Below are 27,500 nucleotides of genomic sequence, written 5' to 3'. Positions count from 1 at the left end.
AATATAACACAACGGTTAGATGAAATACTACACCCTTTTTTACTAAAGTAACGCTGTCCAGCAGCGACACAGTTGGATGAAGTTTCAGATGGAGGCGGTGTCTCTTTTGGCTCTTTTGAACTCTTAATGTTCACAATGAGATCCTAAGTATGTAGTTTTAAAAGTCATGTGCCTCTTGGAATAATGTCTTATCATGCTTGCAACTTGTATCAGATCATCCTGAACTGGGTGATATGGTGGAAATAATTAGTGTAAGCAACTCGCCCACACGGAAAGAATGGGATTTTTGATGATAATAGCAGAACAATAGTCAGCAGTACTAAATAAATGTGATTATTCATTTTATAAAAAAACATAAGCTTTGAGATTTGAATTTGGATTCATAAAGCAAATGTTCAAAAATATTTTAGTAGCATATTAGTTTCTTATTACTGTTGCAAGGTCTTCTACATCTTAAAAATGTTGTAGGATTTACATAGAAACAATTTTCAGCTCTAAAAAAAGATTTTAAAACCGTATCATCAATTTTTGACATTCCATACTATTTTGTCTAAGCTCCAGTCCAGTTATTGTTTCATTCATTATTCTACAACAGGGATGCTCAACCCTGGTTCTGGAGATCGACTTTCCTACAGAGTTCAGCTCCAACCCTGACCAAACACACCTGAACCAGCTAATTAGGATCTCAGGGAGCACTTGATAATTACAGACAGGTGTGTTTGATTAGGGTTGGAACTAAACTCTGCAGGAAAGTCGATCTCCAGGAACAGGGTTGGGCACCCCTGGTCTACAATCTCCAATTGTGCTTGGTTGAATATGAAGTAGGGTTGGGCAGTGTCTACCAAACTGGCATTGGACAATGTCTACAGTGAAACATCACTATGGATGATGACAGGGAATCGGGATGGAAATCGGAAAGATGAATAATGCTCACTACAGAGCCACTAAACGGACATGGTTAGCTGCTTGCTAGCGGTAGCCTGTTACATTGAATTTCACTTACCACATAAACAGAGTGAGGAGAGATGAGTAATAGGATGATGGTGAATGATTTGGAGATACTGAGCAACACTGACAAACGTCTAATCTTGTAAAATTAGCAGAAAGTATTGCCGTTCCGTACTTTACACAGAGTATGTGTGATCGCGAATCTTGAAACTAAAAGTAAAGTAAAAGCGATCCTAATACCCCACGTATTAAAAGCGGCTCCCTGATGCCTGCAATTTATGTATGGTAAAATTACGCAATGATATATTTGAAAGAGGAAGCATTGAAATGTATTAGTTTACTCCTATCTCTTATTTATTTCCTTTAGAGTTCCGTAGTACACGTCATTCCCTTCCAGGAAGGTGGGGGAGGAATCATGATGCTGGCTCAACATCATGTGTCTCTCAGCCATTGGCGATGGAGGATGGCGTCGTCTTTCGGCCTAACCCTAATATGAAGGTATGTTTTGAACGCAAGACTGCTTATGTCAAAGCGGGAATTGTACTATCCATTTTTTATTTGTATATTTGTTATTCATAGAGATTCAGGCAAGAGTAAGCATCAGATTTTAGAGTTCCCCATCTCTAAAACCACAGTTTAACCTTTAGTGATCGCTCGATCTGTTCCCGTTTGACCCCACAAACTTTATGGTTAAATGATTCTAAAACAATAGCTGTAACAGTGCTAGATCACTGCACAAACAGGACAACTTCATCAAGATGGCTGCCCAGGCAGCGCTGCGGTAACACCAGCGGCGTCCATGTTGGCTCAGCTCCGGGGTGGGTGTGACTCCTGACAGAGGGTTCCTGTTGGTCACTTATCTTGTTAATTAGGTTTTCACTTCTCTCTGGCTCTCCCCTCCCCGCACCCGGTGACAGATCTGCACCCAAACGCTCCGTGCCACCGCCGCATTGTTTTTCCCCACATAGTGGGATAATTAATATGTCTGGCCCATACATATTTCATGTTGTTTGCTTTAAAATGGTGAAGGAGGCAAGAAAAGAGAGATTCTCAGAGTGAGGGAGAGAAGGGAAGATTAATTAAAAGAGGAGAAGAGAGAGAGGGATCGGTCCTAGGATAGAGCCTAGAGCCGCCGGATGCGGTGGGCTTCATTTAAATAAAGGCTAGTGTCAGAAAAGCCCCTTTATACCTGTGTGAAGGATAACTAGTCGACTGTATTAAGGTACGCGCCATCTATTCTCTCACTGTACATTATTTGTATTCAAGGTTTTTGAAATGACATTGCAATCTGATGATGCACCAGCCCATTATATTGTCGCACAGGACAAATATCCCGGCGTTTTCTCTGTAGAACTAACACAATTTTTCCATGTCAGAGGTGGGTAATATCCTCGCGGTCCGGGAGGCTGCCGGTGCATAAGGAATGATGCCATTAATCCTCCTGGGCAGCCTCCTGCTCTGATTATTAAGGAAATAAATTTGCATGCTGCATATGAACCAGGTGAATCACTGAAGGCGCAAATTATATTTTCTGACAGCGAGGTAGAGAATGGAGCTGCATTGCTCACCCTACAACCCCGCCACCCCCGTAGTACACACACACGCACACATACACACTCAAACGGCTCTCCCCCCGCTGTCCTGAAAGCTGCATTTCTATTCATTACCCTGCGAGAGAAGAGTCAGTGGTCGCTTTGTAAGTTTGCATGGAGTGCGTTATCTCCCGGTGTAGGCTGGCGCTCGCTCGCTCCCAAGTGCACGGCTGTAATCACAACTTACAAATCACAGCAATAATTGAGAGGGAGAGAAGTAAAGAGACAGGGGTGGAATGAGATTCGAAACGGAGTCGCTCTATCAGGTCTTGTTCAGGTTAGACTTCGGCTCCACAATACAAACACTGCGCTGTTCTTCCTGCGTCGCTCGTGTCTGAATGTGGACGGCTCGAACTTGTGTGTTCATTGACCCAGTGCGTAATGGACCATAAAGGCTCAACTTAATGAGCTGGTCATCGGTGTCAGGGGTATTACTTTATGTCCTCTTCATGGATGAAGACCTCCTCCTCTTGCTTTACTGCACTGAGACCAGTATGTTTTTCTCTCATCTTTCACATATCGTTCCATTCTTTTCCATCTCTTTTATAGGATCGATGCATGGTGAAGTGAGTTTTTATTTGTACGCCAAAGGAACCAATAATATCACAGCTGGGTGCGCGCTGGTGTCACTGCATTTATGAAAACATGTGGCGCACCAATAAAGCGAGATGTGTCAAACCAAAACTGGTTGTAGATGGTTAATTTTGAATGAAGCGGGGAGTAGATGATGTCACGTGATTCGTTCTCTCTCAGCTGGTATTAAAAAAAAATAAAATAGAAATGTGGTGTTGTGTAGAGTCTTACAGAAATGCAGCAGTTTCACGGATTTGCTTTAAAGGTTTTTGCATGCACTACCTGGTTCATTTCTACTTTGTTCATTTTATTCACAGAAACCACAAATGTGACCCTGGACCACAAAACCAGTTCAGCACGGGTTTATTTGTAGCAGTAGCCAAAAATACATTGTGCGGGTCAAAATTATACATTTTTCTTTTATGCCAAAAATCATTAGGATATTAAGTACAGATGATGTTACATGAAGATATTTTGTAAATTTCCTACCGTACATATATCAAAACTTAATTTTTGATTAGTAATATGCATTGCATAACTTCAAGAACTTAATTTTAACCTCTTGAAACACTGCGTCCTCATATGAGGACATTATATTTTAGTAAATTTCTCTGAGACATGGCACAGTTTTGGATGTTTACCATGACCACTCCCTCTCCTTGGTCTTCAAAAATATCTAATATTAATTTAGTGACACTCTTATCGAAATATGATAATATTTTGTAATTATCATTTAAATCTAATTTTTAAACTGTGTGTCAACATCTCAGGAAAATGTTATGGGGTTTCAAATCAAAATATGACTTTCTGTTACAAAACAGGATGTTGATTTCATATGAGGACACCAGGACTAAAAGCACGTTTATTATGCATTTTAGGAGACACAACAAATGAATAAGGAAATAAATTATATTTCAATATTCCTGTGAAGTATTATATATTATTATGAAAATCTTGTCAATTATTACTCCCATTATTACACTTCTTTTTTCATTACATGTTTCCCCAAAAACACGTTAATATGCAAATTAGATTTAGTTTATAGATGCATTGTATATAATGAGTAAAACACATTTTACATTAAGAGAAATTGGTATATAAAATCATTCTGTTATAACATAGTTGAGAATCAAACTTTATACAAAGTTTGGTTAAAAAAGAAAAATCCTGAAAACTAAAAATGTATTGGTGATTTAAAAAAAAAAAAAATCTATTGTTTTTGCCTATGCATCTTCATTCATGTCTTTTTTATTTTTTGTAAGAAATTGAGTCCCGATGTCCTCGGTAGAGAATAACTTTTGAATGAAATGTAATTTACATTTCTTTCTTTAACATTTTATTAACGCTCTAAACAATGTAATGACATGAAAAAATACTTATTATTATTATTATTATTATTATTATTATTAAATTTACTACATTTTTTACTACTTTTTTTTTTTTTTTTGCACCCTCAGATTCCAGATTTTCAAATAGTTGTATCTCGGCAGAAAACGTATTTATTCAGCTTTCAGAAGATGTATAAATCTCAATTTCAAAAAACTGACCCTTATAGTATCACATATAGTATAATAACTGCTTTGATTTGAGCAGATGTTGCCATTGTTGCTTTTTTGTTTCTTTGTGGTGTTTTGTGATGTGTCTCACTCTGAAATGTTCAATCTTGTTTGATTTAAATGACATAAATTAGTTTAAAAAAAATGTCACAATTTAACCAAGATTATTAACTTAAAGTTGACAAAATATTCTATTTCTTTAGTTACAGAGTTCAAAATGCACTGCATATGAGAAATCCCTGTTCTAAAACGTCAAGGAGTAAAGTACTGAGCATGGAAAACGTGTTTGTTTGCCTGAAGTTTGTAGATGTACATTCGTTATTTCCCCAGACTTCTAGTAAAAGAAATCAAAAGCTTATATTAGTTGTGTTTTGTTGTTTTTACATTATGGGAATTCACATAGTGAGTTGAGGTATCATGTTTGTTGTTGGCTGTTGTAATGATCAAGGCCTCTAGTCCTTCTGCTGTATAAATAGGACTTTTTGTCATTTAGTCATCCATCAGAATTCCCATCACTTCCTACATTTTGTAATTTTTATTTATGTATGTATGTATGTATTATTATTTATTTATTTATTTATTTATTTTACTATTTTGCATAGACTATTCTTTCCAACGTAGCACTACTTTAACAAACTACTTTGTCTTCAGATATAGCATTAAATTTTAGTTTTATGATCACTCAAGCGGTGATGTTAAAACAGTTTCTCACTTTTCCCAAAGAGGTCATGGCATATTTCTTATATTTTCTGAATTTTCTCTCCTTTTTTTAACAACTACAACCTGTTTCGTTGTGTTAATTGGTCGAGTACTTTAATAACGTACTCCAAAACAATGCTTGCTGGCCTTGAGTGCTTATATTTTCAAGGTTCTGCTTTAATTGTCCCCATAAGCTGTTTCTTTTAAATGAAATACACACACCTTTGTGTGTGCCTGCGTGTGTTTTAGTCAAAACGAATGCAGGAAGGAGCACCCGCACACACACACACACAAAGCAGCGAGTGTCAAAGAGGGCCCCAAGTCTAACCATTATTTAGACACATTGGCAGACCTGACGACTGCTCCTCTAATGGAGAAATACTTAACCTGCTCCTTATCCCGCCTCATTTGCGTGTGTTATATGCATGAGTATGTGCTCGGCTGCACCACTGTCACGTGTATGTGAGTTTGTACAGTACGTACGTATTCCAGACTGTGAGATAAATATGTAAGGACACCGATTATGAATTACAGCCTAAACCACCGCGCTAACTTATTTGTCGCCTCTCCTGATGGATAAGTCCGTATTTCATTATCACTTAAATCCATACACGCAAATATTGTTCTTTGTGAGTTGAAAACAACAGCATGACCTTGATATGATAAATTCCTAGCCCCACTTTTGGAGCCTGAAGTTCATCAGTGAGAGTGTGAGCTATTTTAATGTGGCGGCCGGAACAAATGCTCCCACCATCTTGCAGTGCTGAATATTAAAAACGAGGCGCTTTGAATGAGACAGTAAAGGACAGAGGATCTTAGAGCATTTTTAAGATAGCCTCGTCAGGGGCCCGTCCAAGCCCAGAAGTGAGAGCCAGGGCCAGGCGGTGCATTCGGCTCAGGGAGACAGGAGACGAGCTGTGGGGATCGGCACCAACCCTCTCGCGCGTGGCAGATATGGGTCACTCCATCCCAATGATATGGGTGGTGTAGGATTATTAGCCACATTACAACAGCTGGTCTAACTCCCTCACAACAAGGGATGTTTTGTTATTGTAGGTCACAATAGTTAAAGTTTGTTCTAGAACTTCAGTTTCTTTTACTATTATACAAGCGCTGCTTTTGATGATTTTTGAAGCATTCCTTAATTCTGATTTCCTTTCTTTGTTCTGTTTGATAAAGAGGATTGTAAAGCATTGTATTACATTTCGTCATCTGTAAATAAGTGCTCAAACGTCGATTTTATAACTCCTGTTATCTAGTACAAATGGAAGTAATTTAGAAAGTAATTTAGAAATCGATTACTCTTTCCTAAACTCTAAATTAGTCTCAAGTACAAAGCGCAGTTTAAAAATAAAAGGCAAATATAATACAACCATGTTAATTAAAATTTGCATGACATTACATTAACGTTGCATGATCATATTATGAAAATTTACGTTTTATTATAAATATATATTTTTAATTTAATTTAATGTAATTTAATTCAATTTACAAGTACAATTATCAACAGTGGTTTGCATAAATGGGCCATAAAAATAAAATAACAGTGTTACATTACTTAACTTTGTTTTTATTAAAAACCTACTTGTGATTTATATGTGGTAATATCAGATTTTTTTCCCCCCCACTTAGCAGCATTATGGAATGGCATTTTAGTGACTGTATATATTTTTTTATTTTGCAGTTATTAAAAACTATTGGTAACACTTTAGTTCAAACCTTTTTGTATAATGCATTGTAAAGTTTTAATGCATTAATTTAGCCTTTTAAAGCATTGTACCATCTCATGAATAAATACCCACAGTTAATACATTATAACACGTATCAATTCATTGTTACACTATGCATTTTAAATTGCTATAATTATTTACGACAAGTTATGACATTATGAATAATTATAATGCATTATACCGTTTAATAACCCTTTATAATGCATTATACATAAAGGCTGTAAATAAAATGATACCTTTTGAAACAAACACACTTTGTTTCAGCCATCTGTAACTCAGTGATATTTTTTGATATGAGTAATTCCATATTTATCCAATTCAAATTAAAGACTACTTATCCCTAAATTGTGTAAATTAATGTTGCATGATCATGCACATTTCATTACGTTAACGTTGCATTATCAAAGATGAAAATCTATAGATTACTATCTTTTTACTTTTAATTAAATGTAATTTAATTCAGTTTACAAGTAAAATTATCAACAGTGGTTTGCAGAAATGTATCATAGAATTAAAATAACATTGTTACATAACTTTGTTTTTTATTAAAAACCTACTTATGATATACGTGTTGTAATATCATAATATACATATTTTTCTACTTAACAGTAGCATTATGGAATGGCATTTTAGTGTCTGTATATTTTTCTTATTTTGCAGTTATTAAAAAAACTATTGGTAACATTTTACTTAAAACATTTATATAGTTTTAAATAGTTTTAATGCATTAATTATGCCTTTTAATGCATTGTAGAATGAGTAATTAATCACAGTTAATACATTATAATGCTTCAATTCTTTGTTACACTATGCGTTTTAAATTGTTGTAATTATTTACAACAAGTTATGGCATTTTGAATAATTATAATGCATTATACCCTTTAATAACCCTTTATAATGCATAATACATAATGGCTTTAAGTAAAATGATACCTTTATATTTTACAATAAAAAATAATTAAATGTATTTTAATAATTATTAATGATATAATGAGTAATGGTAAAGAGACCATGTTTTAACACACTTTGTTTCAGCATCTGTAACTCACTGCTTTTTTATGCTCAAAATTTGATATAAGTAATTTCATATTTATCTGATTCAAATGAGTTCAGAAACCGACTACTTATCCCTAAACTGTGTAAAATAATGTCATGTACAAAGAGTGCTAGAGCACTTGGGTGGGTTGTAACAGTAATAGAAAACATGGCTGTTTTAATTTTTGTGCATGAATTTATTGTGAAAATCAATCTGTGTTTAAAAAGGAAAAAAATAGACAAATAAGATGTAAGACTAGTCATGTTGTGGCGAAAAATAATTAAGATATGTAAATGAATGCAGGATGCATCTGCATACAAGCATGACCCATAATGATTATGATTATTGGCAACATGGCCTGTCAACTTTTACTGTGACCCTGGCCATTTCAGGAAGCAGACTCACATACTGTATATGTGCACACTGCCCCTGGCATCCTTTTTTCTCTCTCCGTGTTGGCATGGTGAACGCATCTGAAGATCTGAAATGTCAACAGTCTGACACCCAACATTATGTTTGACTCCTGTTCTCCCTCAGGCATCCACTCTGACCCCTGTAAGACCCTCTCAATCGATCTAGGAGAACTGAGCAACTTGCACATATTGCTTGCACTTCAAACGTCTCTACAGTTTGATCTGTATTACATGAACTCGGTTATTTATAGAGGCATTTGATTCAACTAGAAACTCTTAAAGTTTTGTTCAACCTTGGAGAAATAGGATGGTTTTTGATTTGTAATGGTTTTGATGCATAAAAGAACACACAAGTACAAACCTGTCATTATAAAATACATGTTCTGGAGGTAAGGAGCAAATCTTGATGTTGTTTTCCTTATTTGACCATGAATAAATTGTGTACCGTTTAATTTAATGAGGAGTAATGATAGAAGAATCATTTTTGAGGACCTGAAAACAAACAAACCAACAAAATCTTTATTGTAAACAAATTAATTACCTATTAAATCTGTAGCTGTTTTTGTAAACATTTTTTTTTTTTTTTTACTTCCATTATATGTTTATTTACCTTTTTTAGCAAGCAAATCATATAATAATGCTTTTTTTTTTTTTGCTTCTTCTTATTTATTTATTTATTTTTTGGTTAAACATTAAACCGTGTAGTTGCAGTTTCTATGAAGAGTTGTTATATATTTGTGGACGTGTGCCTTATGCATGTATTCATGTTGGGGCGTCTTCCATCTGCTGGCTAGTTTTGGCACACTGACCTGTCACATCGAGGCAGGGATTTCCAGACAGCCTCAGAAGCTGACACAAGCAAGCACCTTTAGGCGTAAACCTAATATTTTGTGATAAGGAGCTTATACCAAGTTTTACCCAGCGCATCAGCCTCCAGCACTCCTGTCTCTGGCATTTCCCTGTGTGATAAGTTAACGGGAGGCATCCTTGACCATAACTTAGGAAAACATCCCCCTTATTAGCTATGGCTCTAGGAAAGGAACAGTAAGCAAAGAAATGACAGAAATACTATGCATTGTTTTGAAGTAAGGATTGAGACATGTTTGCCCTCAGCAAAATCATGATGGGCAAATACAGAGGGATAGCAAGAGAGATCAACTTCAAAAAAAATTGTTGTATAGTGCTGTGCCATACAGTGATCAGATGTTATGACAAAAGCATTTCAGAAGAGAAGCCAAATAAAATGTAACTACATATAAAACACTATTTTTGTTAAATTTAATGAAAAAATGGAAAACTATGGTTGCTTGAAATTTATTTAAAAAAATAGTGAAATGTTCTTGGTATCACAGGATGGCATTTTTTGTTTGACTTTTGTTTTGTTTAAATTGAAAACAATTTGTACACTTAGTATGGAAGCCTGTTTCCGCCACTGGATACTTTTTTTTAAAAAAAAAAGGTAATTGCGACTTTTTATCTCACAATTCGGATTTTTTTTTCTTGCTATTGCAAGTTTTCATCTTTTCATCAGAACTGCATGATACAAACTCACAATTGTGACTTTTCGTCTTAGAATTGTGAGATGTACACTTGAGAAATAAACTTGTAATTCTAAGAAATGAAGTCAGAATTGCGTGATATATACTCGCGAATCAGACTTTTTTCCTTAAAATTGCATAACATAAACTCGTAAATGTGAGTTATAAAGTCAAAATTAGGAGATGAATTCGCAATTCTGAGAAATAAACTTGCAATTCTGAGAAATAGATTGGAATTGTTTTATATAAACTAATGAGTTTATATTTTGCATTTGTGGCGCTTTTCTCAGAATTTTTTTACAGTATATCTTGCAATTCTGGCTTTACAACACGCAATTGCAAATTAAGTCAGAATTGTGAGATATAAACTCGTAACTGTGAGAACATGTCAGTCTTTTTCCCCCTTTAGACTTTATAATTCGCAATTATGTGAAAAAAAAAAAATCCGAATTGCAAGATATAAATTCACAGTTCTGACTTTTTTTTCTCACAATTGCGAGTTTATATCTTGAAATTGTGACTTTTTTCTCACAGTTGTGTGATACAAACTCACAATTCTGACTTTTTTTCAGATTTGTGAGATATAAACTTGCATTTGTGAGTTATAAAGTCAGAATTGTGAGATATAAACTCACAAATCTAAGAAAGGCAGTCAGCATTGTGTGATATAAACTCGCAATTGTGAGTTATAAAGTCAAAATTGCAAGATACTGCAAGATATAAATTGTGTAATATAAAATCGGAATTGCGAGTTGTAAAGTCACAATTGTGGGATGAAGAGCAATTCTGAGAAATAAATCTGAATTGCGTCATATAAACTATTCTGACTTTACAACATGAAATTGGGAGTCAAGTTGGAATTGTGAGATATAAACTCATAATTCTGAGAACATATCAGTCTTTTTTCCCCCCTTTGGACTTTATAACTCGCAAAAAAATGTCAGGATTGCGAGGAAAAAACTCAGAATTCCAAGATATAGATTCGCAGTTCTGACTTTTTTGTCACAATTGTGAGTTTATACCTCACAATTCTGGGAGAAAAAGTCAGAATGGTGAGATAAAAAGTTGCAATAGCTTTTTTTTTTTTTTTATTCAGTGGTGGAAATGGGCTTCCATAATTCTTCCATACAGTCTTTGCTGTAGCAAACTTACCACTTTTTCCCACTAAAAATTATTCATATTTTTGGTCAAAATATGCATCTCCTAGCTTTAGCCTTTAGCTTGTTAGCTGTGTATGAATGTGTGTTTGTATAATAGTTTCAGTCTGTCTGCGTGTTCTGGCACATGTGTACTTTCTGTGTCTTTCCTTCGCAGTGGCCTGCTCTCTCAGGACTGGCCGGCCTCGCGTCAATACCCAACCTGTAAATGACAGTCACCTCGGGATCTTATTTACCCATTTGACTGGGATCTTAAAAAGGTCACACTGTCCGCTCCTCTCCTCTCAGCCTCTCAAACTTTCCATTTATTCATTCAGCCATGCCTACTCTCAATCCATATTCACCTCACAGAAAATCTGCCTTTCCACTCATACTCTCTAAGATAAAAAGTGTGTGTGTGTGAGGGGGTGTTTGTAGGGTTTCTAAACTGCTTTTTCTCAGCTTCTGGGTAATGTAATGACGCTACGTGGCAACACGTTTTAGGATTTTATCAGTGTAAATGTACATATATGTGTTTAAGCAACAGTGTTATGCGCCGTACTTTAAAAGTGCTAAAGAGTGTGAGTTTGCATGTTTAGAAAATGTCAGCGTTTGCTAGATCATCCGTCTAAGAGTGCGAACATCGGGGCGTTGTGAGTATATGCATAATGGCAGGGCGGGAGATGGGTGGAGAGAGCGTGTTGTAGACTGGGAGAAAGAGAAAAAGAGAGAGGTCTCCTCCGCACCACAGATCAGGGAGGAACAAAGGGACGCTGCCAGAGTGTGTGAGAGTCCGCACTCCCGCTGGCCTCTAATTCAAACCAAACGTTCACCATGAAATAGCTCTTTGACATCATTACATGCTGTGCATGTTGATGTCCTCCACTCCTAAACATGGTAGGGGGAGGGGGCTGGGAAGGAGGGGGCACTACAATTGTCACCACATGGGTGTAATGAAGAGAACGATGGGACTGCACCCACCGTCTTCCGTAAGAATCTTTCCCTCTCTCTCGGTTTAATATCCCAAAGCACATTAGAGGGATTTGGAGTACTTTAGCAGTTTCTGTGGGCATTATTTGTCATGTTCAGACAACCTGCACTAACCTTCCGATACCGCAGGATTCCAGTGCGTCAGACGACAGGATCGTTCGCTTCTTTAGAACTGAGCCTCGGCCCCCACCCTTTCCCCCGATGTGTGCTTAAAAGAGTCCACCTCCCTTTGATTTCAACCGGGCCCAAAGTATCTGATCGTACCGAGCATCTGATCCAGTCAATCAAGGCTTTGTATGACCCAGTGTTCCTGGGACCTATTCATGTCTCAGTTCTTTGGCTGAGACGGCCCAAGGTTCTCCAGCCCTGCTTATTATAGGCCAAGATCCAATTTCCAAGCCGTCTTAGATCACAGGAGAGTCGTCTAAACTGCAGAAAACCACAGAATATTTTGGCAACATACGACGGGCCTGGTTTCAATACATTTGTGGACTAAGTCAAGCACCGAGCCCTCATATTGAAAGCTTTATTTTAGGTCACGCACACAGGCTGGGAAAAGTTGATACGGTGTGGAGCTAAAAGTGTTGGTCACTTAGAAATTGTTGATGTATATTTTGAAGACCTTGTCAAATGTCTAAAACAATGTGCAAAAATACATTCTGAGAAATTTAAACCAAAAAATGACAATCTTGCATAACACTTCTCAGAGTTTCCTACAGGAAGCAGCCCTCTCTTCTCCAACAGAGCTAAAGTTTGAGAGGGGTTTTCTCGCTCATTACGTTACACATACAGTTATAATTAGGGTTGGAAGCTAAGTTCCAGATAACGTTCCATATATTTAGTTAAAATATTAAAACTGAATGACTTTGGAGCCCAACACACACAACTGTTATTAAAGGAGAAGTTCACTTCCAGAACAAAAATTTACAGAAAATGTTCCCACCCCTTGTCATCCAAGATGTTCATGTCTTTCTTTCTTCAGTCGTAAAGAAATTATGTTTTTGTTCTTTGCATTTTCACTTTGCAAACACTGGGTTGGTACTTCTGCAGCGATGTAGGACGATTTTGAAGTTGGAGGAGAAAATGAGATTGGAGTTTTTCGACCTACCATAACCGTCTTGAATCAGAATACACAGAGTTCACGTAGAGCTAGACAAGACGATCATTTGAGGTTAAAAATTATATAAATTGTCAGATTTTTTATTTTTATTTTTAGAAAATAACTAAACGTTTCACTCGATAAGACCCTTCATCCTTGGCTGGGATCGTTTAGAGCCCTTTGGAGCTGCATTTAATCTGCATTTTGGAAGTTCAAACTCGTGGGCACCATAGAAGTCCACTATATGGAGAGAAATCCTGAAATGTTTTCCTCAAAAAACATAATTTCTTTACGACTGAAGAAAGAAAGACTTGAACATCTTGGATGACGGTGAGTATATTACCTGTGAATTTTTGTTCTGGAAGTGAACTCCTTTAATAGATTAAATCTCTCACCATATTTTTTGTTTGTGTAGTATAATTGTTTTACTTGCTAGGAATTGGATTGCATGTAGACTGTCACACCTTTTTGGCAAAGAATTGCTTTCAATTTATTTATTAATGAAATAATCTCATCATTTGGGAAAGGAATTACTTTTGTTGTCTAATTAATTGGCCCGATTTTGGTCGAAGCGTTTATATGCCGTTGTAAAAAGACAAATTATTGTTTTAGTCCAACTAAAATCGAACTTTTAAAGTGCATGTAAACGCACTTAATGTCTCAGAGGGGGTCGGCAAGATTCTAATCTCCTACCTTCTTGTTTAGAGGGGTTTAATTGGCCATTAGTCTGACAAATATCATGCCTCATCCATTCTGTCTTTCGTGCTATAAGGAGTTTGCATCTCTAATAAATAGAGGCTGAGAAATTATTTGGTTACTCAGCAAGCTCTAACAAACAGGTTCTACACATTGCGCGTCGAGACCAGGACAGTTCCTTAATGATCGATCAATAGACCTTTATAAACCTAATAAAAAAGGAGTTAGCTGTGCCTCCTTGTATTTATATTCTAAAGCAAACTTTTGCTAAACTCAATCAAAGTGCCTGTTAAAAGCAAGGAGAATAGACACAGCGTTTCTTACCCAGAGCCCAGGCCAGAGGCATTTAAGAAGTTTCTTCTAGGAGAACTTACAGTAGTGGGGATCAATGTCCTAACCAGAGTTGAGTGAAATCCATCTATGTATCTATTGTTATTATATGATTTTAAAAGGCATTCTTAATTAAATTCTGAATGGTGCCATTTGATGGTGTAGACTATGTCTGTTAGTCACTCAGATATAGCCAATATGGCCTTTACAGAAAACACTAGCAGTAGACTTCATAGCATATTGATACTATTTAGTTTAAATGTACTCATAAAAAATGTTTTATGCACCTTGTGGGGTTACATAATGCACACATAATTTACACAGCTGTGTAATGAGGCTGGAAAGCCAGAGTGAGAGAGAGATGTAGAAGAGTTTCTCTCGGAATGAACTAATCAATAGCAGAATGTTATTCGTAATGGACTGTGTCAGCTTTTTAACCGGACGAAACCTTCGTCAAGTCAATGAGCGGAGTTAAACCTCTCACTAATCTGAATAATCTGTGGACATATCGACTGACCAAGCAGTCTGCCAGAATAACAAATCCTTTGTGTCCTTTTTTTTCTCACCTCCATTTTAATATGAAAATTCTGACAGACTCTCTCATTGATTCTTTCTTGTTCTATCATCTCTATTCGTTCTCTTTACACAAAAGGGAAGTACTGAATGACAGTTACATGAAGACAAACAATCTGTTTATGTTCTGCACATGCACTCCTGCTGAAGTAATTTTCCTGTGTGCAATAACAAACACTGTGATCTCGGTGGTGATGGGTTTTAAATTAAATATGAATTATTGACGGTGAGCACGTGGGTGAGGGATGTGCAGTCACCAGAGCTTCATAAAGACTCAAGAGGTGACTGGTCTTTATTTGTGTGAATTTGACTCCATGTTGCCAAAAAGTGATGCTAAGCAGTTTTGTGAGGTAACATAATTAATGTTACTTAAATGCTACTAATGTACTTAACTACTTTTTCTTCTCTAGTTACAAATTAAATCTTTCCAGTAATTAACCTTGTCGTTTTTTGAAATTAATTGTTTTTGTTTAAAGTCTTCTTCACAATAAACAAATTTTGGCTGCTGTAAATTCTAACATTGCTATATCTTGAAACTGAAGTAGCCAATGTCGCATAGGGAGGAAATAATCTTTGCAATTATTTTTTTTGGCAGATGTTAGTCCTGACAGCTAGATCTTTCTTTGTAGCTCTGTTAAACCTAAATTGGAATCATCATTTAGAAGGAACACAACTGCTTGCATATCTTTTCCAATCATATCAGACCGTACCAATGAGATTTTTCTTCTGAAATTGATAACGTTGATAACGTGACATTCCCATACCGTATGCATGAATGTTCCTACTTGTTGGTAGGGACAAAAGCTACAGTTGTGATTTGGAGATATTTTAATGAGGAAACACGTCTTTAGTGTCCATTCTGTGGCAAAGTTTTAACAATGGTAGTTTAGATTTTTAATGTGCAAAAAATATTTTTCTCCCAATCATTCTGATCCCTTTCCCAGATTGTGTGCAATGGTAGCTGTGGCTTAACTTCAAGAAGGCGAGTGTAGACAGTTGACACTACACCTCATTGAGAAAAATGAAAGAACCACATGTGAACTTTATCCTGTAGTTTATAAAAAAAAAAAAAAAAAAAAAAAAAAAAAAATGCTACATCACTGTTGTTGCGGTGTTTTTTCTTTCTCTCATATGTAGCATTTGGAGGATTCATTTAATGGTTTGTTTGGTCATGTAAAACAATGTAAAACAACCAGTTCATTTGATCTGTATACAGAAATGACTCTGTGCAGAAATGCGTCTTTCCTGTGAGTAAACCACTTGAACGCAGGTTGAATTAGAATCTAGTTTTAGCAGTTGTAATAACTGTAAATGCATCTGTTCAAGTTTAATAGTGGTATTGTTTTATTGGCCAGATAAATACTGTTCTGCAAAAATAACTAATGTAGTCTGATAGTTTGAATTTTAGAAGATAAGATAGTACGCCTTAAATAGCTTCAAATTAGTTATGTTTTTTTTCCCCTAAGTACCTTGAGGTGTAAGTAACTTCTTTCTTAGAAGCGCTGCTTAACAGCTGTTTAGAAGGACAGTTCACACAAAATATAAAAATTATGTCATCATTTATCAGTGTGTTGTTGTAAGCCTGCATGACTTTCTTCTGCAGAGCACAAAAGAAGATAAGAAGATTCGAAATGTCATATTTTGTGCTCCGAAGAAAGAAAGAGGAGCATCATGATGGTGGTAAAAGATTTTTCATTCCGGTTGAACTGTCCCTTTAAATACTTTATGCTAAGTAGCTTGTAACTTGTCAAACTACAGTACAGTTGTAAAGTAGCTTCCCCACTACTGGTAATAAGCAGGAAGAAACTGGCTTAAGAAAAAAAAAAGCTTTTAAGACCAAGTGGAATTCAAAGGCCGGAATAAAAAGTGAAAGAAAATTAGCTTTGGACCATATTTTGAACACATCCAGTGGCCTTTTGGTGTGAGCATGTGGGTGGGTTGGCGGTGTCAGAAGAACACAGGGTGCAGTTGAAGGGGCCGCGTGGAATCAAGAGAGATCAAGAGAAGTTCGCAGTACACTGACACTCAGGGGGAGGGAACTCAGCCCGAGTCATTAGGAGGTACGAGAGGAGAGCCGTCTGATGATGGCAATAAGGAGCAGGCTGAAAAATAAGGCGTCCATTGATCTGCACATTGATGTGTGACATTTTAACCAGAGCCGAGAGACAGAAGTTCACTAACACGTCTAAAGCAGCGCCTCATTCCCTCTCGTTCACAATGTCTGTTTCTTCACATCTGTCTATTTCTATTCACTTTACTCAGCGTCCTTCTTTTTGTCTCCTGTATGATCTCTCTCTTTCTTTGTCTCTCTTTCTTTCTCCCCTGCTCCCTCCCTCTCTTCTTCTCTGTCCCCAAAGCGTTTGATTTCTTTGCTCCACAGCCACTGGTCTCACGGGTCACTCCATATTAGCTTACTTGTTAATACTTGGGGGTGGGATCAATACTTAATCAACAAGTAATGGGATTTTGCAGTCATCCCATATGATCTTCCAATAAAGACTTGAATCTATCTACCAACCTTTTATAAAGGGCTCAGGGAGAGGGCGGGCGGGGGAGTGGGTGCGAGAAATGGAAGAAAAGAGAGAGAGGGTGGCCGGCGTGGTGTGGCGCTGCGCTTTGGAGCGGGGATTTGCTGCTCCGATGCTTTTAGTCTGATCTGCATCTGATTAAGGTTCAGAGAAGGCACTGTCCTTCACCCCCCTCTTCTTTTATCCCACTATAATGTACCGTGGCACACAGATTCATCATCGGCGGGCTCGCCGAGGCCAGAGCCCAGCCACTCAAGGAATTATTATTGTGTCCTGCTTATGCTGGCCTACTTTCTTAACTAACAAACCAATAAAGCCGTAGCCTCCATTCGGCTCAAAGGAAAGATAAAGCACGAGTGACTGTTTGCGGTGTCCTCACAGGTGTCACGAAATGGACGACGGTATAATCTCTTTGCTCGTGCCTATTTTTCACAGTGGGAGTAAACGTCTAACTGTGTGTGTGTGTGTGTTGTGTGTTTTATTTTGAAATTCTATTATGAAAAGGTGAGATAAGCCTCAAAAGCCTCGTCCTCATCAACCAGAAGCCATAGCGGAATAGCTGTGGTCATATTTGGATGGCTCCCTTGAACGCACTCGAGATAAATTCAAAAGCAAACTCTGACGGTTTGCGAAACATCAAAATAAACCTGAGGTTTCACCTCAGTTATCAAATTCATAAACTTGTTTAGAGCAATGAACACTCTCATTTAGTTATTACCATCTCAGCAGGTTCCAATACGATATGATGCATTTCAACACGCTAATATCCAATTTACGGTGACTTCTATTACTACGTGTGCAATTATGACGGGATAACAGCGGTGATAATTCCGCTTTGCTATCATACAGTAACTCCCACTGATGTTTATTAGGTTAATACAGCAGTGTGTGATAATGATAATGTCCTATTAAATGTTTCAGCTTAGCGGTAGTGTGTAATGTGAGGTTTTTAGAGACTGCTCACTGCCAGCCGCTGGATGGATTGTCATTGTTTCATTACGCTGGCTGGGCTGAAACATATGTAGTGTGCTAGGACGCTCATGCACCGCTGCTTCAGAGACATGCTAACATCGCGCTTAGAAAGACAGGAGGTCAGACGTACGGTGTTGGGCTACAGTACGCTTGCTTTCTCTCTATCTCCTTCTGTCTCAAAGCCTTTTTTTCTATTCTTCCGTCCATAGGTCACAATGCATGATGTCAGTTGAGTAGCAGCGGCTGAGATGGTGTTGTCTCAACGCGTGCCGTGTTTGATACGGACTGGTACCGGCGCATGCTAAACAGCAGATTCAGGGCCCGAAACACGCTGCTCGCTCCTGTAAACAGCTCGGTGCAGCTATTGTCATTTTTCTAAACATTAATATTCATGGCATCTTAGCGGTTTAAACACTTCAGGAGCGCGTGGCTGTGCTCTTCTTGATTTTTTTTCTTACAGCAGATTTGTAATTTGCATTTCATAGGCGACTTTACTCAACCCTGAAATATTTTAAGCATGGCATTAGCATTACTTCCTATTATTGTATGTGTACGAGAATGAGAACATGGTGCGTGTGTGAGCCAGTGCGTAAGTGTGTGTGTGTGCATTCCTGCCCGGTTTTGAATAATATTACATAACCTGAATAATGTCATATTTGATCATATAGTGCACTGGGCCCATCTCCTCATGTCAGATAGCTGATAAACGGCAGGTTAAGTCTGCCCTTATCGCTCTCTCTCCTTCTTCCTCCCCATCAGTGCATGAGCTGACTGTTAACTGTGGGCCCTGCGGCCACTCTCACTTCCTTTCCACACAGGAAGTTTGGTCAGGTGTCAAGGAGTTTGTTGATAGTGTGCTAACAGTCATTTCCTAGGCCTCTGCCCCACTGACCAAGACCCATTGAGACAGCAGTGTCCCAATATCCTGTTTCCTGTCATTCCCAAGCCTCTCTTGGTGATTTATTGACATGAGAAGCAGTCGTTTTTCCTTAGTAGTAACGGCGAAAGTCGCTTAATCTCTATTAGTTGAAACGATTCTGAACTCTTTTAACCTCTTCCTGTTGTCTAGTGATACATGGAAGTCACTGAATTGCTGGGATCTATAAAGTGTTCATCTATCAAGGTTACCAAATTTAGTGGGGGAAAGCACTGTTTGGAAATTTAACACACATAAATACAATGAAACGGTTACAGCTGCAGCTTTTTTGGTTAATTTATGTCAGGTCACTAAAAATGAAGTCATTTTATTTTGTGTAACTGTTTTCAAACACTATCCTCTTATTCTATTGGTCAGCCAAACTTACAGCCTTTCCACAAACTCACACCATTGGTTGAGCCACTGTTGCTGTGTCAGCCAGGTCGGGGTTCACAAACAAACAGCATTGTTTTGATAGCGCCCCTGTGTTTACGCTTTTCAGGAGAGTCAGCCTGCAAAATGGGTTACTTAATTCTCTGCATACTAAACCAGGATAAAAGAAAGTGTTTTAACATTGCAAAAAAATCACACGTCACCTTTAAATACTGCTGTATATGTTCAGTACTTGACTTGTCAGGATAGAAATCAGAAAGTGTATAGGCCTGTTCACATTAAGTACGATAACAGTATCATTCTGTTTATTATAATGTCATCTGCTATTTTAAATGCTGAAGCACTTAAAATCAGATGGATTTTGATTGGATTACTATGTTTTTATTATTCTGAAAGTGATTTCAATGATTTTGTTCCTCTGTGTCATTATAATTGAGATGTGGACTTACCTGTTCTCAACCAAAATGCTGTAGTTACCATTATAGGTATCATCCTTTATGTGAATGGCTCTCTTGTCTTTCAGTGGAGTAAACTTTTCAATAGACACACAGTCTTTCATTCAGCTCCTTAGTTATGTGGTGCTCTGTGGAAAGGTGGTACATCTCTCAGGAAAAGTTGAGGTATTGGAGGTAGTTCCTCAGGAGAGAGCAGTCTTGAGGGGACCGTCTGACTGCGTCCGTCTGGAGCTACACTAAATCAAACACGGGGAGAGGAACCGGAGGCTTCCAGACTTCAATCCCTGGTGGAACACTTGCTGCCATACCTCAGAGAGATTCATTTAACCTGGATTACTCTGGTGGATTTTCGTATGAATTTTTCTCAAATAGATTTGTTAGAAACGCTGTAAGAAGCTCCCAGGTGTGAGGATGATGGCATGGGGAACGTCTCGTATTTAATTACCTTCAGTTTGTGTGATTAGCTGGATTTTTCGGTTGTGCTAAATACTGTCCACCAGCAGTCTTCCATGATGAGCTCTTTTGTGGTAGTTTCAGATCAAGCCAGTTTCACTGGCCTCAATGGCCAGTTTCTATCGGCAAATAGTTTAAATATTCACTGTCTACTCAAGGTCAATATTGGCTATACGGCACAGACTCTGTGTGAGAGTATGTGTGTGTCCCCAAGGTCTCAGTCTTTTAATTTCTCCTCTTCCAAGCATTAGCTAATTAAGCAGATGCACTTGAAAGGAGTGAGGTCGTAGTGTCAGTGAAAAGAGACATGGTCTGCCCCATCCGCCTCTGGCTGCACAGGGCACGTTCAGGTTCAGAGGTCATGTGTGAGAGTGGACTACTGGTGTAGATATCAAACACAATGTGGGCTTTCATTAGACAGGAAGTGTGTCAAAAACACGTTTTAACTGATGTGCCAGCTTTACAGGGTGATGAAAGGGAGCAGTGCCATTCAACGTGAAGGTCATGTTCTACAGCCCATCTTCCATACAAGAATACCTTTTATCTTTGTATAAATGTACAATGTCTTGTCTTAGACCTTCCTGATCTCTGGATGACACATATCAAGCCAACAAGGCAACACTTGTTCCATTTCTTAACCTGCACATAAGAATTGGAAGAGTAAACAGGAAAACAATTAATTCAACAATATATCTATTATGGGACTTCTCTGACATGCTACTCTGACTCTTTAGCCTTGGAGAAACTCAAAGGGGAACAGATCGCTACCTCATGCGATGACACAATTCCTTCCTCAGGCTCTTTCAGACAGACAAAGGTCATGCAATCTCACTTCCAAGTAAAGGACTTAGTTGGATTGACAGCATCCTTCAATTACCCAGATGTCCTGCCAGTCTGCAGGGTCGTGTTGAAAGGAACATCTGTCGAGAGCCACAGCCCTGAATTTGAAGGTAGAGTGAATTAGGAGTGGATATGGAGAGGGTTGGGGCAGCTATTTTAGTCTGTAACCTGATCCTTTACGGCCACTCTTAAATGTGGGCCATGCGTAAAGGTCAGAGGCTGGGTTTGTTGTGTCTGGCAGGCTGCTACATCTGGATGGGCCGTGTATAACACACTTCCTCATTGGTGTGATGCTTGCTGTACATCCAATACTTACAGCCAAACCCTTTTTAGCACCATACGAATCTTAATTCAGAATATCTTTAATTTCAGTAAAAAAATTAGATTCTGTAGCTGATGGAATGTGATCGATAATGCATGTGTGGAGACTGAACAGATGTATAGTTTCTAGTCTGACCACTAGAGGCAGCATTCCTTACCTAGACTAGAGTACAGCGGTTCACTGACCTGTGATTTAAAAGGCTTTAATAAGGATACATGGTTTTTACAGTGTCTGTGTGGATGTACGGACAGATACAGGTAAATAAGGTTCTATAATCACGTTTACATTCTCTTCAATCTTTCCTTAAGTCTCTAGTTTTTCCAATGTCCTACTAATGCAGCATTCAGATCTAAGGATGTGTTGAAACTAGTTTGTTGTGACAGTTAGTATAGAAATGGACTTGTAATTGTGCAGAATGTTGTGTATAATTCCTTCCTCCCCATCCTATTCTCTCTTTTTTGACTCTTGTTCTCTCACGTCTGTCCCTTCTTTTCCTTTGTATCTCTCTGATTTGCCCCTTTTCTTGTTCTCCTCTCCGGTCGACTTGCTTTTTTCCACTCTCTCTTTTTCTCAATTGGTGTTTTATTTTAAGACATGCAGCATATGCTGATTTCAGGCTGAATTGAGAGAAGGACTTCGGAGCCCAGCTGACCTGCCTGTGCTGGCTAATTGGGACTGTTTTCTTTCCCGGTTGGCCCCAGAAGCCCAGCATTCTCAGCTGTGGCCGCTTGCGCTGTCAGCTGCGCCCCTGTGACAATAGCAACTGTAATATTTCATCCCATGAACTACATTTTTCAAAAGATTATCATATTTATCTACCTGGTTGAGCTGCACCTCTGTATCATCATAAAAGTATTTTTGGAATGCTGGGTCAGAATTATTCTTACGTGACCTCTACAACTTTTTTCCCTTCAACTGTACAATCACAGACTAAATGTAAGGCAACTGCACGTTGGCTTAGATTAGGGGTCTCTAACTTAAACTACCTAGGGGCCACTTGCCAGGTGTAGCTGAGGAGTGTGTAAAAAATAGAAATGAGGCATCCATCAACTCCCAGTGTAGATAGCTCTGTTTATTATAATGGGTGTGATCTAGTTTTGTTTCATCGTAGTGCTCGAATGCGTTTGATGTACATCTTACATGTTTTATGCATTGGGTACATTTATATAGAGTGATTTACATTACATTCATAGTACACATTTTATCAGTTCAGACATTCTCAGGGAATCAAACCCATAACCTTATATATTTAAACTTTTTTATGAGAAAAAAAATATTTTTACTTTAAAATACAATATTAAATTTTGCAGAATCTGTGAAAAATGTGAATAATTTTGACAAAATAAGAGAGATCATACAACATGCATGTTATTTTTAATTTAGTACTGTCATGAGTAAGTTTTTTTTATATAAAAGACGTTTAGATATATAGTAGTCAGCATTTGAAGTGGATCAAAAAGTTCATCAAAATTGTCCTAAGACAAGGACGGGTAATGTTTTGGTTTTGGGACAGTTTTGATAAAATGTTTTGATCCACTTTAAATGTTGACTACTGTAATCCACAAGACAAAAAAAAACCCCTGCAGTTATTAAAATAACCCCCTTCAAAAGTCTGGGACCCCTTGGTTCTTAATACTTTGTGTGGTTACCTGGATGATCTACAACTGTTTTTTTGTTTATTTGTTTGTGATGGTTGTTCATGAGTCCCTTGTTTGTTCTAAATAGTTAAACAGAGCACTGTTCTTCAGAAAAATCCTCCATGTCCTGCAGATTCTTTGATTTTCCAGCATCTTTTGCATATTTGAACCCTTTCCAGCAGATGTATGATTTTGAGATCCATCTTTTCACATTGATGACAACTGACGGACTCAAACACAACTTTTAAAAAAAGTTCAAACATTCACCGATGCTCCAGAAGAAAACACGATGCATTAAACGGGGGTGAAAACTTTCGAACAGGATGAAGATGTCCAAATTTTTCTTATTTTGTTGAAATATTTTTTTTTTTTTTTTTTTTCTACTGCCCTTCGGAAGCAACAGAAGATACTTGCATGTTTCCTGGAGGACAAAATACAATTTACCTTGATCTTCAAATTCAAAAAGTTTTCATCCCCTGGCTCTTAATGCATTGTGTCGATTCTCGATTCTCCTAAGTGTGAAAAGATGGATATTAAAATCATACATTCACTGCTGGAAAGGGTTCAAATATGCAAAACCTGCAGGACATGGATTTTTCTGAAGAACAGTGCTTAGTTTAACTGTTCTGAATAAACAGGAGACTCATGAACAACCATCACAAAACAAAAAACAGTCGTAGATCATTCAGGTAACCACACACAGTATTAAGAACCAAAGGTTCCCAAACTTCTGAAGGGGGTTATTTTAATAATTCCAGCTTTTTTTTTTGTTTGTTTGTTTTTTTTTTTTTTTTTTTTTTGTCTGTCTTGAGGACTATATGTAAACATCTTAAAAATTATTTTGTTAAAATTATTCACATTTTCACAGATTCTGCAAGGGGTTCCCAAACTTTCGCTTGCCACTGTATTTATGAAAAGATATGTGTATAATGACATTATAAATACCTTGTGTTACCAATAATTTAATAGAATCACTGCAGATAAATATATGGGATGTGGCGAATCCAAATACCGTGTGTGGAAAAGAAATGATGTTTACTACAGAACTCTAAAGGGGTAAAACATGTGATGGGAGGAGAAAAATATTTCAATGCCTTCTCTTGCAATTATATTGTTGGGTAATAATACCGTGTATAAATTGCGGGCATCCGGGAGCTGCTATTAATATGCAGAGCATTGAAAATGCTTTTGAATATGTGCTCACTTTTTACTTTCACTTTCGATATTCACAATTACACATACTCTGTGTATACTATGGAGTGGCAGTACTTACTACACATTTTACAAGATTAGATGTTTGTGCTCAGGATTTGCAAATCATTCAGCATCGTCCTACCAGTCATCTCTCCTTACAATTATATGTACTGTAATGTAACAGGCTACAGCTAGCAAGCAGGTTTACCATGTCCCTTTAGTGGCTCCGTAGAATGCGTTATTTGTTTTTAGCGCCTTTCCAAATACGGATTCACTATTTGGGCACATCCCTTAAAAAGTGGAAATATCTTATAATTCTAAAAATAAATATGAAAAATGCTATATATATCCTGTAACAATATTTAATAAATATTTTAAGAAATGACCATTATGCTAAATTGTTTTGTTGTGTATACTGCAGGACTGGCAGTTTTTTACAGTGATTCCCTCTCTCTTTCCTTTCTTTGTTTCTTCCTTCTTTCCTTTCTCCTCTCTACCTATTTTAGTGCACAGTGCTTGTTGTCTGTCTTAATGCAGGATGAATATTTAACTGTTCTGTACATTAAACACTTCCACAGTCTCTGTGTTGACATGTCTGGAAATGGCCACAGGATGCTGGTTGTTCGGAATCCTGGTGTACATTTGGCTCATTGATACATAATTAACACTCCCTGCAACTGCTCCAGCAAACACACAGATGTCTCCCCTGTGGGGTTGCCTTGCCAGTGTGTCTATGCCCATGTTTGTCTGTGTATGTGTGTATCACCAGTATGAGTTTTAGGCCTCTGTAAGGTGGCAAAAGTAGCTTCCGTACTTCTGAATCAGGTGTGACGATGAATAGTTCTCATGTTTCCTGGAGTCTGCGTGATACCAGCACAGTGGCAACCTTCATTTCACACCATGGAAAGTGATTTAGTTGTATGTGGCATGGCTGTGTAAATGAAACTCTCCTGCATCGCATCTCACCACACGTGTGCTGTAACCAGAGGCTCTCTGTCCAATGGGCCGGCAGCAATTCCAGCTGGACCACCAACAGCCAGGCCAATTAGCGGCTATTGTCTGGGCAGCCGTGAGTGCAGAGACCACCAGGACAGACCCTTCTACCTTTCTCACAATACTGCCCTCAGCCCCCCTCTACACATCTGCTCAGTTCTCTCTGCTTTGCTTTGCTCTACTCTTTCTCTCACCAGCCTTACCCTGGTACTTTTCCAGACCACACTTAAGTTAAAAGAAAATGATTATCTCCACCGGATTTACTACAGATTTACAAAAAGGACTGTTTTGAAACAGATCCATCAAACACTTCCCCTGTCTTAACAGTAGGGTACAAAGTGTTTTCTTATTGAAATGTATAAGCCTGCAGCTGATTGGTCCGTGATAAGTAAACATTATTTCATTGTAGACAACCTTTAGCCATCACTGTGTGAAATGTTGATCACTTTCAGTGTAGATACAGTGGATGGACTAGTCCAGTAAGAGCATCTGACCTCTGATGTGCTGCTCCAGTAAGCAGAGTGAAGCGTGTGCCCACTTTAGTCCTTTCATGAGGGGCCTTGTCTCTTTTTACAGCTCCCTCAAACACACACACACACACACACACACACACACACACATATTCTGTTCTTAGTTTTTCCTACTATGCTGTTTTTCAGTGCCTTTTTGCCATCTCAGCAGACCTCTCTCGCCTGTGACTCCCATTGCTTCTCTTTCTTTCTCTCTCTCTACTCCTTCGCACTCTCACTCCTACTCTTTATATCGTCCCATCATCCCCTCTCACTCCATTTCTTCTCTGGTCCTGTCATATCTCTGGCTGAACTGCTCTGGCCCATCTAATGGGGTCAGCAGAACACCACCCCCCACATACTCTTCCCTTTCACTCTCCTCCTCTTTCATCTGTCCATTTCCAGGTTAAGAGCCCAGTGGCTGAGAGGCTCACTAGATTAGTGGTCTTTTATGCCCAGGCGGGGTCTGTGGTGTGGCTCCTTTACCCATCCGTCCACCATTGTTGCGTTGGTTTTTTTTTTTTTTTTTCTTTTTTTCTTTTTTCCCCTCTTACTGTGGACTAAAGGACAGACATAGACTTTTGCAAAACACACACTCACATCAGGCATGAAATTGTTAACTATATATATTAAATGAAAAACATATGTATAAAAAAAAGTTAAATGAACGACGTTAGAAAGGTTGCATTGCAAATTAAAAAAAAAAAAGAAATATTTTTTAAATATTTAAGAATAGTAATAAAAATGTAAACAAAAAAAAATGAAATAATGACCTAATTCAAAATAATAATAAATAATATTTAAATACAAAATAACACTGACTTGTACTCAAAGTGCCAAAAATAAAACTATAAAATGTAAACAAAACAAAACAAAAACAACATTAAATGAAATAAAAAAACACTAAACAAAACAAAAATAACAAAAAACAAAATAAAACAGCACTAAACAAAACATCACTAAACAAAGAAAAAAACAAAAAAACAACACAAAGCAAAAAAGAACACTGAACAAAACATCACTAAACAAAAGCAAAACAACACAAAACAAAATGAAACAACACTAAACAAAACATCACTAAACAAAGCAAATCAACGCTAAACAAAACGAAACAAAACAACACCAAACAAAGCAAAACAACACTAAGCAAAATTAAACAAAACAACACCATACAAAGCAAAACAACACAACACAAAATAAAACGAAAACAAAAAACAAAACAAAACACTGAACCATACAAAACAACACAAAACAAAACAACACTAAACAAAAATTAACTAAAAAAAAAAAAAACTAAAAAAGAATCAATGTGAGACAAAACAAAACAACACGAAAAACAAACACAAAAACACTAAAAATATAAATAAAATAAAATAAAC

The 27,500-nt window shown here is 37.5% G+C and overlaps 1 long non-coding RNA gene across 2 annotated transcripts in view; it reads left to right on the top strand.

The window, feature by feature from the left end:
* LOC127175151 (uncharacterized) overlaps window positions 1-27,500 on the top strand; it is a 273,811-nt gene that overhangs the window by 217,094 nt on the left and 29,217 nt on the right. For both annotated transcript variants that reach the window (XR_007828950.1, XR_007828952.1), the window contains exon 6: window positions 1,316-1,446. This is a non-coding gene — a long non-coding RNA (uncharacterized LOC127175151). The remainder of the gene's footprint in view (window positions 1-1,315; window positions 1,447-27,500) is intronic.

Source organism: Labeo rohita, chromosome 13, assembly GCF_022985175.1.
Source record: "Labeo rohita strain BAU-BD-2019 chromosome 13, IGBB_LRoh.1.0, whole genome shotgun sequence".
NCBI classification, from domain to species: Eukaryota; Metazoa; Chordata; class Actinopteri; order Cypriniformes; family Cyprinidae; genus Labeo; species Labeo rohita.
This window is presented reverse-complemented; position numbering and strand designations above follow the sequence as displayed.